General features: G+C 39.0%; 1 non-coding gene across 1 annotated transcript; it reads right to left on the bottom strand.

Moving 5' to 3' along the window:
- Positions 1-2,175: 2,175 nt before the first annotated feature.
- LOC132272180 (small nucleolar RNA R71) lies at positions 2,176-2,284 on the bottom strand. The gene has a single exon (XR_009469980.1). It is a non-coding gene; the product is annotated as a small nucleolar RNA R71 (small nucleolar RNA).
- Between the last annotated feature and the right edge of the window lie 13,352 nt (positions 2,285-15,636).

Raw genomic sequence — 15,636 nt, forward strand, 5'->3', positions numbered from 1 at the left:
AAATCTTCTACTTAGGGTTGGATAAACCCTAAGCATGTAACCTAATCTCTCTCGCTTTTCACTTTTTGGGGATTTATTTGTGTAATTTTTGTATAGCCTTGAAATATAAATTAATTCTTTCATTTGATTATCTATGTCAATTTCACATTGTCTTATATGTTTTTGATTGATAATTAATCTCTACACTTGATTTCTTTGTGAATTGAATCTTGTGATGGCTATGCATTGTGTTAATTAGATGTAATTGTGTTTTAATTTGATGGAATTTTCTTCTACTAGATGGGTTGTACTACATAGTTAATTTAATTAGGTTAAATTCTTGTTGAATTTAGTTAATTTCAGGCTTAATTAGTTTAATTGCACTTTCGTTCTTAGGTAAGTAGACAATCCATGCTTGTGTTTGATTTCCATGCTTGTTGCCACAATTTACATTATTCTCTAGATTAATGTGAGTTGAAATTGCTAACTGAATTGATGGACCATGCTTTGAATTGGTGAATTGATTTACATTTAGTTAATTGTCATTAGGTAAATGATTAAAGCTTTAAATTGATGTTTCATACTTTTCATTGCAATTGTTAGCCACATTTAGATTATACATTTTATTTCCTCAATTAGTTGAAAGTTAGTGAGTTAGGGAATGTGCTTAGTGGTGAATCCTACACCCTAAGTCTCTTTCCAATCTCTTAAACTCTATTTATTTTATTGAAATCATTTATCTTAAAATTAGTCTAATCACAAAACCAAACATTTTTAGCAATCACATAAGCACTAAAGTAGAATTCAATTCTGGAAAACCTATAATTGTTTAGATCTCTTGGGACGATCCCTGCTCACTTCATATTCCATAGTATAAGTGTTTAGTGGTTTTATAAATTTTAAAATATGGTGCCCACTTGACATTATTTCTAAACCTAAAGTGTTGTGCATTATTTTGTGCACATGCTCGGTCGCACCATAGTTTTGGCGTCGTTGCCGGGGATCTAACGGTTTTTAAAAGAATTGAATTAGACATTAGTTCTTTGTTGATTGTTTACTTTTAAGTCATTTTTATTTTTATTTTCTCATTTGATTTGTCAATTAGGTACTTGAAGGAAAGTGGAGCAAACACTGGACCTTGAAGCAATAAAAAAAAAAAAATTTGAAGTTGCTTAAGGACCATTTGTAAGTTTCTCTTTAATTTTTGTGCTTAATTGTTTGCTGTTTTGCATGCTTTGGACAGCCCAATTAGAGGCTTAATTTGAATTGTTTTATTTTTAAGTCCAAGCATACCTTCTTGTAGAAGGCATCGGCCCGTGTGGAGGCATTTAATTGTTTTAAGTGCATTGATATTATTGAGGAGTTTGGGAACATTGTATGTGGAGGTTGCAAAATTGAAGTGTTGGTGTGTTGACTTATTCTAGTGCATGCATGGTCGTAGATCACTTAATCGCCCTTTTGTTCCTGTAAATCAAAATCTTGAAGTTTTCCTTCGGCGTTTAAGAGGTAATACTAGGGATAGTCATCTTAATCTTCCAAATTTTGATCCTCAATCACCTTTAATGGAAGACCCAATAGATCCAATTGAAGATCCCATTGTAGATCTTGGTCATGTGGATCATGACGGTGTGCACCACCCACCACAAGTTCATATTGTGGATCCTCAAAGTGTGCATCCACCCTTGGGAATGCCACAACCAGTTAATCATGCGGTGCAACAACCTAATCTAGGGATGCCAAGGCCAAATGTTGTTCCCCCAATTGGTGAGCAACAACAACAATATGTTCAAATGGCATACCCTTAACAAGGTCAAATGCCATATCCTCCTCTCAATCCTCCAATGGTCCTTAGGGATCGTTATACTCCAAATCAATATAATGCACCCACTTGCATTCAATTGCCAAATTTTCGTGCTCATCATTATGAGATTAAAGCTTCCACCATTAACATGTACCCCCTTTTCTATAGGTTGAGCAATAAAGAGCCTTATAAACATTTAGATGAGTTCTTGGAAGTTTGTTCCACCGTAAAAATCACGGATGTTCCGGAAGAAGTCCTAAAAATGAAGCTTTTCCCTTTCACTCTTCAGGATAAAGCTAAATATTGGTTTAACAACTTGCGGCCAAATACAATCACTTCTTGGGCACAATTGCAACAAGAGTTCCTAAAGAAGTATTACCCTGTAAGTCAAACCGATGCTATGAGAACTTCCATTCGTGAATTTAAACAACAAGAAGGAGAACCCCTTCATGAAGCATGGGAACTTTTGAATGACTTGCTACGAAAGTGTCCACATCATGACATTCCAAAGTGGCAATTAGTTCAATATTTCTTTTCAAGTTTATCCGATGCCAATAAGGGCATTGTTGATGCTTTTTGTGGCGGAAGCTACATAGAAAGAAATGAAGATGAAATTTAGCTTCTTTTCGAAAAAATGAGTGAAAACTCAATGCATAGATCTTCATCTTCTAGGGGTGTTCACCTAGCAAATGTGGGAGGAAAGAAAGCTCTAAATCAAATAGATTCTTCCATGGAAATTGCCGCCGAGGTCAAAAATCTTACTCAAAGGTTTGATAAATTCCTTTTGAATCAAGGTCCGGCAATTCAATCTTATTCTCATCCTTCCAATGAAATGTGCATGACTTGTTCTAGTTACACTCACCATACTTCAAATTGCCCTCTGGGACAAATCATACAAAGTGAGTCTCAAGAACAAGCAAATGCAGCTTTCATTTATCAAAGGAACAACCCTTATTCTAATACTTACAATCTGGGGTGGAAAAATCATCCAAACTTTGCATGGAAAAATCAAGGAGATAGTGCAAACCCTCCTCAAAATCAAGGTTACCAAGAAACGTATGTTCCCCCACATCTTCAAAATCAAAATCAATATCAAAATTCTCAAGGTTACCATCCTTCATTCTATCCTCAGAATGTGAATCAATACTCTTAACCTCAAGCATCAAATTCTCAATCCTATTCTCAACCTCAAGCATCAAATTCTCAAGCTTACTCTAATCCAAATCAAGCGCCTCCTAAAAGTTCCGCTTTTGAGGACAAGGTCTTGCAAGCCTTAGGTGATCTTCGAAAAGATAATCAATTGTTCCATTCTCACTCTCAATCAATTGCAAAGCTTGAAGCTCAAATTGGGCAATTAGCTAATTCTTTAAATGTGAGAGAGAAAGATAAGTTGCCTAGTCAAACTGAGACCAATCCGAAGGGGCAATTTATGGCGTAAGCAAGTCCTTCATCAGAATTTTCTAGAAATGAGCAAGTTCAAGCAATTACTACCATGAGGAGTGGTAGGAAAATGGATAATAAGGTAGAGGTACCTAAGGAGGATAGTGAACTGAAGCAACCAAGTGGTAGCATCCATCCCATTCCAAATCCTATTCCTATTTCTTTGGATGCTAGTGGTTCCAAAAAGGACATTCCGTCATCTTCATCATCATCTCCCCAATTAGAGAAGTCTTATGAGCCAAAAGCTCCATTTACTCAAGCTTTGAGAGAGACTTCATCATTTGGGAGACAAGAAGGGAAAATTCATGATATGATGGAAGTGTTTAAATAAGTAAAAATCAATCTTCCTCTTCTAGATTCAATTAGGCAAATTCCACCATATGCAAAGTTCTTGAAGGACTTGTGCACACAAAAGAGGAAGAGAAAGGGAAGGGACCTTAAAAAAGTGCTTTTAACGGAACAAGTGAGTTCCATCATTTTGTTTAACACTCCTCCTAAGTTCAAGGATCCGGGTGCTCCGACCATTTTTTGTGTTATTAGAAACCAAGAGGTTCGTAGAGCTCTCCTTGATGTAGGTGCAAGTATCAATCTCATTCCATACTTTGTTTACTTGCAGTTAGGATTAGGGGACTTGAAGCCAACATCGGTAGTAATCTAACTAGTCGATAGATCAATTAAGAAACCGAGGGGAATTGTTGAGGATATTCTAATTAAGGTTGATAAATTTTATTTCCCGGTTGATTTTGTGGTACTAGATACTGAGCCAGTCCCTAATCTTACCAATCACATTCTAGTCATCCTAGGAAGACCATTTCTTGCCACCGCCAATGCCACCATTAATTGCAGATCCGGCATTATGGACATCTCTTTTGGCAACATGATGGTTAAACTTAATGTTTTTAATGCAAGTCAACATCCTACAGATGGAGACGAGTGTTTCCTAGTGGATGTCTTGGATGAAACCATAGACGAGACTTTTCCGTCTATTCTGTCTAAGGACCCTCTTGAGGTGTGCCTTTGTGAAATGTTTGAAAGTTGTGGTTTTGACACAGAAGGATCCATAAGTGAGGTGAATGCTTTGATGGACTCTGTGGCCACTTTGGATTACCCACCTTGGAAAAGCAAGAAAGAACCTCTTCCTTCACTCTCTAGTACTCTACCAGTTCCTTCTCTCATCTCTCCTCCTACTCTTGAGCTTAAGCCTCTTCCATCAAATCTCAAATACGCCTTCTTGGGCCTAAAAGAGACTCTTCCGGTCATCATTGCTTCAAATCTTGAAAATAACCAAGAGAATGATCTTTTGGAAGTTCTTAAAGCTAACAAAGAAGCCATTGGATGGAGTGTGGCTGACTTAAAAGGCATTGACCCTTCTATTTGTATGCATCGTATACACATGGAAGAGGATGAAAAGCCATTTAGGGATGCTCAAAGGAGATTGAACCCAAATATGAAGGAAGTTGTCATGAAGGAGGTTATGAAACTTCTAAATGCGGGAATCATTTATCCTATCTCTGATTCCAAGTGGGTTAGTCCAACTCAAGTGGTTCCCAAAAAGTCGGGAATCACAGTTGTTGAAAATGCTAAGGGTGATCTCATCTCGAAACACACCGCCACTTTATGGCGTGTTTGCATAGATTACCGAAAGCTGAATTCTGCCACTAGGAAGGACCATTTTCTATTGCCTTTCATTGACCAAATCTTGGAAAGATTGGCTGGGAACCAATACTATTGCTTCCTAGATGGTTACTCGGGGTACAATCAAGTGGCCCTAGATCCATTGGATCAAGAAAAGACCACTTTCACATATCCTTTCGGTACATTTGCTTATTGACGGATGTCTTTTGGATTGTGCAATGCTTCTGCCACTTTCCGAAGGTGTATAATGTCAATTTTTTCAGACATGGTGGAGAAGTATTTAGAAGTCTTTGTTGGCCTAAGAATTTTATCTAAAGGTCAATCTTATGTTTTGATAATTACAAACCATTAATGATGTTTAAGTACTAATATTTTCATTGAGTGATGTATAGTTGATCAATATTCAATCCTCACGCTAGAAGATCCATTCCAAGTATTCTAAGCACTCAAGCAATGGATTCAAGGAAGCCTTAAAGTTGCAAGAAATCAAAGAAAAACTCAGACTTCAAAGATCACATAAAGCATTTCAAAGAAACAAAGCAAGTCTTCATCAAGCCTAAACGATCATGGTCAAAGAATGAAGAAAATGGTAGATAGGATGGTGAGAGCTTAAGATTTAATGTTAAAGTATATTTGAATATATTTTGAAGCTCAAAATATAGGATCATGCATATCATACGTCATTCATATGCTCCTATGACCATAAGCAATAGACTAGGAATTGTATTTATATATATTGACATATGAAGTCTTTGCTAAGAAAGAGTTAGTTCAAGCTTTATAAACTTTGAAAGAACTCATTATTTAAGCTAGAAATTCTAGGACTATGCGCATTAATCATAATATTTATTTTGGTCTCTAGAAAGTAAAGGAAAAGGCATTGAAATTAATCTTTCATCTTTAAAGCCTTTGTTGCCATAATTTGGTAAATGACTCTAGGACACAATACACTTGAAATTTATCATCTAAATATGTCCCTCGACTCTTAGAAACATGCCTTGAACTAAATTGAACCATTCATCAAAGTCCTAGGTGCTAGAAAGATGGATATCTTATAAGAAGCAATTTTCAGACCAGAAAAATTTCAGACCAGCCTGTACTAAAAATGCTATAACTATTTTTGTAGTTGGAATTTTTATGTAAGGCCAGTGGTATTGGAAATCTTACTTCGAGCCCTTGAGTTTAGACTCAAATTTCACCTAAAAAGGATTTGAATTGAGAGAGATATAACCATCACAATATACCTGATTCTGCTCTGCAAAAATTCTGACTAGGTTGCACTTAAACAGCCATAAATTTTTCTATGGTTGGAATTTTTGAGCAAGGAAGGTGCCATTCGAAAGCTGACTTCAAGGCAATGAATTTAGACTCAAATTTCACCTCATTTGGAGTTTTATGGACTGAGTTATGTCCATTTGAAGTTATGCTCTTTTCTGTCCAGTCCAAAATTAGGAGCAACCTTCTATAAGAATGAGCCTCCTCCATTCTTTTAATGGAGCCGCCTCCATTTGAAAAAGAGCCACCTCCACTCAAAAAAATAAGCCTGCTCTTTTCACTCCAGTAGCATTTCAGAAAATGAGCCTGCTCCATTCTTTTAATTGAGCCGCCTCTAATTGAAAATGAGCCGTCTCCTCTTTTGTAGAGAGCCGGCTCCTTTGAGGGATTTGAATTACAACGGCAATTTTTCTGCATTTAATTCCTCCAACTACTTCTAACAGCTATATTAAGCTACGAATTTCTTTATATATACAAAGGGCTTGTCTGCAAATAACATACACCATTTTAGAGACATTATATTATATTGCAAAGAGAGCTTTTGTTCTCATCTTCTCTTCATCTCTGTCATTCACTCTTATTCCATCTTGATAGATTCCAGTAAAGATTGAAAAGGGCTTTTGCTCTTGTTTTAATCTTCATAGAGTTTTTGCTCTATTATACACTTGAGAGATTATAAGAGCTTATATTCTTCACTTATATCATCCTCTCTCATTCATATTTTTCATAGAGTTTTGAGCTTCATTTGTATTCATATCTACTCTAGTTGTGAGCTTTGATTTGCATATCAATCTTTGAGAGATATATTTGTATGCAACAAATTTGATATTCATTTGTAAAGGCTTGTGTGGCCCAAGGAAGAAGAAGCAAGTTAGCTTTAATTTGTAAGGGTTGGCGTGACCCAAAACAAAAACTAAGAGAGGTTGTCTCTTAGCAAGGTGAAGTAAGAAGTTGCTTCATATTAAGGTTTGCTCTCCACCCGTAAGGAGTAGCCATAGTGATTTGGGAAGTCTCAAGAGGGATCTTGAGCCGAGGAGTAGGAGTTTCCGAACCTCGCAAAAATCGCCGTGTCATTGTTTGTAATTTCTCTTCCCTTACCTCTTTTACAATTGTGCTAAATTGATTACTTTCATATCTTGATTATTGCATAATTGGTTATATTGTTGATTAGAAATTGTATTTATATTATTTGCGAAAATTGGCCATTGACTCTATTCACCCCCCCTCTAGAGTCAATTCTTGGGTAACAATTGGTATCAGAGCCTAAACTCTATTAAAGGACTTAATCGTCTTAGAGTACGATCATGGCCAATAATAGTAGTATCACACACTTAGAAGGTTATCCCATTGATAAGCCTCCTTGTTTTGATGGAAATGATTATATTTATTGGAAAATTAGAATGAGGGCCTTCTTAAAAAGTATTGATATTGATGTATGGAAAGTTATAGAAAATGGTGGTCATATCCCAACCAAAGTTATTGAAGGGAATGAAATTCCTAAATTAAAACGTGAATGGGATGAAAATGATCATAGATTAATACAATGCAATACTTTAGCCATATGCCATCTTTATTGTGCATTAAGCAAAAATGAGTTCAATAAGATTATCTTTTGTAAAACGGCTAAAGAAATTTGGAACTCACTTGAATTAACTTATGGAGGATCAATTAATGATGAGGAATCATATATGTCTATGCTTATTGAAAAAGATGTTGCTTCCATCATAAATGAAAATGAATTAGTTAGTGAAATGTATTCTAGTTCTACTAACATTACTAATCATTTGAATTTTCTTAGTAGAACTTGATCGACGGTCGAAATCAATTATAAATCAACCCTCTTCGCAATAGCAGGAATCATTGTAAAATAGGGCTATTGGTCGGGTGAGTCGAACCACTGGGACTGCGCTAATCTATGGCAACCTAAGTGTCTAGAGTCATTTTAGAGTGATAAGGGGTGTTCATAGAGGGTTTGTTTTGTTTGTCACTAAACTACAAATTCAGAATGCATAAAACAATAAATTGAAGGAGATTAAAAGAGAAGATTTAGAGAAGGAAGTCTAGGGAAGTGAGTCCACTCCAAACCTCTACACAAGCTAATTATATGATTAATTTGGGGAATTAATGTAGAAATGACCTTGATATGTAATAATACATGACTACTATAATATCTTCAAGAAATTCAATTAATTAAAGAGTAAGAACAACCTATCAAAGCTTCACATGGTTGAGTTACCTAAACTAAGATGCAACCCTAGACATGCTCACTAAGCTAGAGATTGTTAAACAATTAATCAATTGGTGGAAGCACATGATATCAAGTCACAAGATTAACTGATCAAAAGAAATTCTTAAGCTATGGATTAACAAACTACTCAAAACCATGCCATTAAAACCGTTCCATAATCTTAGTTCCATTGTCACAATGAAACTATAAGCCATACAACTATGAGACTAAATAATCTAAGACAAGAATATGTAAATCAACATAGTCATTCAAACATTCAAAATCTTCATTACAATTTGTAACATGCTCTAGACCATGGAACTAGCCAAATATACATTTCATTCCCCAAAATAAATCAAAAACTAGACATGCTTACAAGGTAGAGCTTCATTACCTCCATAGATGGAGGTTTAGTTACCCATTGATGCACTAGAGGAAGGAGGAAGCAAAGCCTTGACCTCCATTTTCGAGCTCCCCTCTTCTAGCTCCAAGAACACACCTTTCTTGCTCTCTTCTCTCTCCTCTATCTTGCCAAAATTCAAGCATCTGAAATGTGTGGCCTTTGGTTGCCTTTTGTCCTCCAACAAAACCCTCTCTCTCCTCCAAGGAACACCTCCAACCACTTCATAAAGAAGGAAGATGGCATTGAGGAAACCAATGTGCAAGTGGCTGAAAATGAGCCATTTCCGAGTGCAATCTGCCTGATTTTCGAGCACTCCAAGAGTGGTCTCGAGCACTCTAAATTAGTGTAATGTGCAACATGCTCTTCTTGCTCAGCACTGACCTACTTTGGTAAAACTGCTAAAACTTTGTACCCCAAACTCCGAATGATGATTTGTTTGAAGATTTGGAGAGCTGATTCGATGCTTTAAAAACTTCATGTTTTGATGAAGACCCAATTCTCAAGTCTGGTTGGTCGAAAATGGGGAGAAAGGCAGTACTTCAGTGCTGCCAGGCAGTTCTGCGCACCTCTGTTAAGAAGATCATAACTCTCTGCTCCGAACTCCGAATGATGAACCGCTTGAAGATTTGGAAAGCTGATTCAGAGTTCTAAATATTTTATGTTATGATGGAAGTCCAGTTCTTGAGTTTGCTAGGTCAAAAATGGCAACAAAAGTCAGATTCTACTGCTGCCAGAAATTCAGAATTGGCACCCTTTTTGTTCAAAATTCCACAAGGCATCATTTTTGCTTCCTTTTTGCACTTTAACCTGAAAATGCACAAAAACATGCAAATGGAGTTAAACTACATAAAATAATCAATTAATGGACTTTGTTAATGTAATTTAGGGCGCTTGAATATACAGTATTCAGCGTTTATCACACCCCCAAACTTACATTTTGCTAGTCCCTTAGCAAAACCAAAATGCAAAGCTCAATGGAATGAAAACATGGGAATGCTATTACAAAAATATTCACCATGGCAAAAATAAACATAAACATAGCTCAAATACAACTTGAAACAGATAAAGAGCTGGAAACGGGATCATTGGGAAGACTACCTTGCATATATGAAGCATTGATACAAAAATTGAGAAAAACCATTTCAACATGCATGCATCAACATCATAGTCCATATAAATAATTCAATTGTCATCTCTTAAATGGAAATAACTCAAACTCCAGTGAAAGTGAATTGAATTCTCAACATGCGGCTTTTACTTTCTTTTCCAATTCCAAGGCACAAGTTTTCAAATCAATGAATTCCCCTTTAAATGAGGTCCCTAAGGCATGATTTTATTTACAAGACAACTTTTGTTGCTTGTTGACAATTTATTGCAACTCATAAGCGAAACATAGAATGGTTGTGCAATGCTAAAGTCCCTTAAGCTTTCTAACCAACCTATGTAGCAAGCGTTAAGCCAACAACTCCCAAAGCAGATGGCTTTAGGGTGTTAAGTGTAGAGACACTCCAAAGGGCTTAATAGCTCAAGTTGGAAAGGCTACGAACTCTAGCGAACCATGTTTATTACAATTTTTTTGAATGACCGGGCAATGTTAAGTCCTTTAAGCTTTCTAACCAACCCTTGTAGCAAGCGTTAGGCCAACAACTCCCAAACCAGATGGCTTTAGGGTGTTAAGTGTAGAGACACTCCAAAGGGCTTAATAGCTCAAATTGAAATGGCTACGAACTCTAACTGGTCATTTTTTTCTTTCTTTCTCAGTTTTTTTTTTTTTTTTTTCAACTTAAATCATGCCAAAGATATTCATCTATCAGGTTCATCAAATCAGATTAACTAGGCCAAGGTCAAGGTTGATCAAGTTGCATGCCTCACAATTAAGTTTCCAATGTGCATCTGTGCATTGTGAAGCTTATAAGAGTGTAAATCCAGCAAGAATCTAATTGAGACATTTATACGGACTAATTTGAATCTACATGATCATTTCAACTCAAATTTTTCTTTATTTTCAAAAATGTCAATTGCTTCTATACACAAGATATTAAACATATGCTTCATCTCCGACAAGTTCCAAGTTACACTATCATTGCTTTTAAAAAATATGATACCAAAACTATGCCAAGAATACTTTGATGCACCCCCAAACTTAACTACACAGTGTCCTCAATGTGGGACATGGATGTAAGTTAGAGACAAAAAGGAACAAAAATGACAAAGAGGATAAAAAGGAACAAAAATACCCGGGGGGAGGAAACGGCATGGGGATACAAAACCCCCAAACTTGAATTGGACTGCGTAACCTGGAGAGTATCACGAAGAACAAAAAGAAACAACCACAAAAAGCATTAATAGCACAAGCATAAATATAGAAAAATAATGTACATAAAGTTAACAGAAAAGAGAGAATTTGCATTTCAAAAAGAGTTTTTACATGATTACAAAAGAGCTGTACATAGATCATGTCTACTAGAGCAACCTATACATAGCAAATTCCAGAAATTCAAAAGGAAAACAAAAGATACAAGAGAAATATGTACATATGAAACAAAAAGAGAAGGTGCAACACTCGCAACAAGCTACAGTCCGGAGGGTAAACGGGCAAGGATGGAATGGAGGAGAGATTGAGTCTTATGCCATTCGGCGGAAGCCAAATGACGTTCCTCAGCTGCAACACGGCGGTCTTCAGCAGCAAGACGACGATCTTCTTCAGCACGTGAAGAAGTCTCACACAGAGTCCGAGTGTACGCGGACAAAGAATTCTCAAAACGATCCAGCCGCTCATGAATACCGGCAATGCTAGCCCGGATGAAAGCCTGGTCCTGGTGAGAGCCGACCGGAGGCTCTACCCTTGCAGCGGCTGCTGCGGTGGAAGCATCCTCAGAAGGAGGAGGAGGTGGAGCTTGGATGAACAGGGGGGCAGCAAGCTGAGGGGTACTAGAATGGCTAAGAACATTGATCCATCGGCGCTTGGTAAAAATTTTAATCTTTTCGCCTTTTGGTTCATGGGGAGGAACAACGAAACCCTTGTGCTAAAGGAGCCGAGTGATGAAAAACGGCAAAGGCAATTTTCGATTTTCAACTCGCGGAACCCGTGCATTATGAGCGTCATGCCAAAACTTCATAAATGTGGTCCAAATGAGCTCTGGGATGGAGAACCATTGGCCTTGGTCCATGGCATATAAGGCTTACAAAAGGAGGCCCCTACGCTCGGTGATATGCACCAAAGGGCAGACATTATGCTTGAAAACAGTGTCAATGAACTAGAGGCGTTCCGGAAGATTGGTTTTGCAGATAAAAGACCGGGGCCTATTGGGATTGTCAACAGTGCAAATGGCAGTGGCAATCTGCTCCACAGTTAATGTATCCGGCTCCTCATATAAAGGGAGATTCTCATGATTGACAATGTCATCGGGGCACTCAATGGGGCAACCAGAAACCTGAATGATGTCAGTCATAGTGAATGCATAGGTGGTGCCATCAATGGATGTAGTGAGAGAAATGGGTGGCTCTTCAGGGCATTGGAGATTCTGATAGAAGAGGCGCACTACACAGGGGTAGGCAACCCTGGCAAGGGGTGCGCAAATGTGCTGCAAACGCCGGTTAGTCAATTCGGCTACAGCCCACGAAGTTGTGGGTAGAATATCAAAGGCATCTGTGAGCGGAAAAGAAAGCTCGTAGTTGAGTTATTTGTGATCCCAAGGATCACGTGGTCGCTCACGATTGACAGCACGGGCACCCGCAGAGGGTCTAGGAGGGCGAGAATGACCGGCACGAGACATTTAGAGAGGTGGACTTGGTTGAGGAATTTCGGCGAACACCTGGCGTGCACCACAAAAAGGAGAAGGTGAAAATGAGTGGGGTGGATGATGAAGCCCAAAAATTTTGTGCACAAACAAGGCTTTAGCATAGAGCAATATCAATAACAAGCAACACAGAACCAAACTCCAACATTACAAGCCCATCCTCCTTGTAAAACATCATGAATGAACAAAAGAAAAGAAAAACAAATGACGAGGTCACAGACCTGAATTTTAGTGTATCCGAGAGCAAGAAGGAAGGTAGGAAGAGGTTGATTGCAGGCATGGGTGTGCATGGTTTATGGGTTTATAGGTTACTTCATGGTGCATGGTTTAGGGGTGGCATTGAGAGTGGGTTGATGGAGGGATGAAGAAGAGGAGGGAAGGGTGTGAGATGGGTGTGAGGGAGCCGAGAGGGTTGAGTGAGAGAGGCTTGGTTTTAAAAGAGAGAGGGAAGCTTGGTTCGAGCACTCGAAATGGTGTCTTCGAGTGCTCGAAATTGGGGCAGTGAGCTCGGCTGTGAGGATTGTGTATTGTGCTCCATACTTCGAGCACTCGAAATGGGACTTCGAGTGCTCGAAGTCTTGGCAGTGAGTGAGGGAAAGGTTGGAGGGGTATAGATTGGTGATGGTGGGTTGGGGAATGAGAGAGAGTTGATGAGGGATGGTAGAGAGGGGTGTTGATGGGGGTTGAGTTGAGTGGTTGATGAGATGGTTTGAGGTTGCATGCATGCATGGAGGTTGTGGGTGGAAACCGAAAGGTGGTGTGAGGATGAGGGATGGTGGTGGGTTTGGTTCGAGGTTTTGGAGGTTGATGGAGTTGGTTTAGGGAGAGAGATAGATGCCGAGAGGGGTGTTAGAGGTTTGGAGGTGAATGGAGGTTGATTGGTTTGCATGGGAAGTCGAAAGATGATAGTGTTGTGAGTGAAGTAGAGGTCGCAGCGAGTGCTCGAAGCTTCACTTCGAGCACTCGAAGTGAAGGCAGTGGTTGTTGTTGGTTGGGTTGGTTTGGTTTGCAGGTTGGTGAAGGGTTGGTTGCAGGAGGCATGGTTTATGGTTTATGGTTTGCATGGTTGGTGGGTTGATTCATGGTGTATGGTTTAGGTTACAGGAGAGAGAGGAAGGTTGGATTGGTACTGCGGAAGAGTGCTCGAGCACTCTCCAGGTGGTTGCATGGGAAGGGTTTGATGCGGAAGTTGCATGCATGCATGGAGCTTGCATGCATGCATGCATAGGTGGGAATGGGTTGTGGGTTTTTGGTTGGCCGAGAGGTGGAGTTGGGTGGTGCCAAGAGGATATGAGTGAGTGAATGCAGGTCGTGGGGTTGTGTTGAGTGGAGTGCGGAGAGGTGGGAGGTGATTGGAGGGTGGAGTTTGTAAGGTTGAGGTTAGTTTATTTTGAAGGTGGCTGGTTGAGGGGCATGCATGCATGGGCTTGTATACATGCATGCAGGGCATGGAGTTGGATGTTGGAGGTTTGTGGGTTTGGTTGGTTGATGTTGGGGTTGAGAGGAAGGATGGTGGAAGAAAGAGAAGTTGGTTTGCATAGTTGGCTGCGAGAGGTTGGTTTGTGGTTGATGGGGGTGGTGTGTGCATGGTGTTGAGGGGGGTTGTTGTGCTGTGGAGAGAGAGAAATGAGATGAGGAAGGTTGGTTTGGTGTTTGATGCCGAGGGAGTGAAGGGAATGGAGAGAAGCCGAGAGGAAGGAGATGCATGAGGTTGGGAGGTTGGTTGCGAGGGCTCGGCGAGTGCTCGAACTGAGAGCAGTGAGTTGGGTGTTGGGTGTTAGCAATGTCGAGCACTCTAAATGGTATTGCGAGTGCTCGAATTGAGAGCAGTAGGTTCAGTGGTTTAATGCATGGACCGCGAGCACTCCAAATTGGAGCTTAGATTGCTCGAAATGAAGCCAGAGAGGTCGAGGAAAAATGCAAGGAAGCTCGAGCACTCCAAATTGGAGTTTGAGTGCTCGAAAGTGGGTCAGTAGGCTCAGAATGTTGTGGTTTAAAAGAGGTTGTGCTTGAGCTTGATCTTGAAACCATGGAACCATCGATGAGCTTGCAGGGATGGAAGATGAGTGCATGGAACCATCCATCCATGGATTGAAGCTTGCAAGGATGGACTTGCAGGGATGGAAGATGAGTGCATGGAACCATCCATCCATGGATTGAAGCTTGCAAGGATGGACTTGCAGGGATGGAAGATGAGTGCATGGATGAGCCTGCATGGATGGATGGTAAGTGCATGGATTGGCATGGCTGGTGCAATGCCTGTGAGCTGCAGCCAAATTGAATGTAAGGAGCTTGCATGAGGATTTAAGCAACATTGACTGAGCTTGTGCACTCCAAAAATGAGGATTTAAGCAACATGGACACCTATGCATGCAATGCAGCAAGTTGTGAAGGCATGCAAGGATGCTGATGGATTGTGCCACAGTTTCAAAATGTTTCTATGCATGCAAATGTAGTGTCAGACAATATTGAAGTTGGATCACGTGATGAAAGTTGAATGCGTGAACTCATGAAAGAATGCATGAATGCAATACAGGCATGCATGCATGCAACATTGTAACCTATAGATTGATCATTCTTATGCATGCATGATAAAATAAATAAAAATAATAATAAATAAATAAATAAATAAACATAAACATAAACATAAACATAAAAATAAAAACAATAACAAAATAAAGTAAGATGAAATAAAATAAAATAAAATACTTCAATGGATGAAATCCCCCCCCCCCCCCCCCCCCCCTTTTTTTTTTTTTTAAACTTTGCAATTTCTAATGCATGGAAAAAATTGCCAACTTTCAGAACATCACACAAAGCATGATTGAAATTTCCGGAGAAAATTTTAAACTTGCAAATTCAGTCCATTCCAATGCATGGGAAATTTTGAAAGTTTTGTTTTGAAACCTTGCAATTTTTCAACTTTTTAATCATCTCAAATGCATGAAGAATTTTGAGAAAATTTTCAGACTTTTCATTAAAAATGATAAAAGATGCACATGAGTCGCATTTGAAAAATCTAATGAAATTGCTAGAAAGCGATGGAGACTTCCGGGAATGAAAATTAGAGTTGAGA

The sequence above is a fragment of the Cornus florida genome, unplaced genomic scaffold (genome assembly GCF_030987335.1).
Source record: "Cornus florida cultivar Cherokee Brave unplaced genomic scaffold, ASM3098733v1 CherokeeBrave_3.0.0_Hap2_Chr08, whole genome shotgun sequence".
In the NCBI taxonomy this organism is placed as follows: Eukaryota; Viridiplantae; Streptophyta; class Magnoliopsida; order Cornales; family Cornaceae; genus Cornus; species Cornus florida.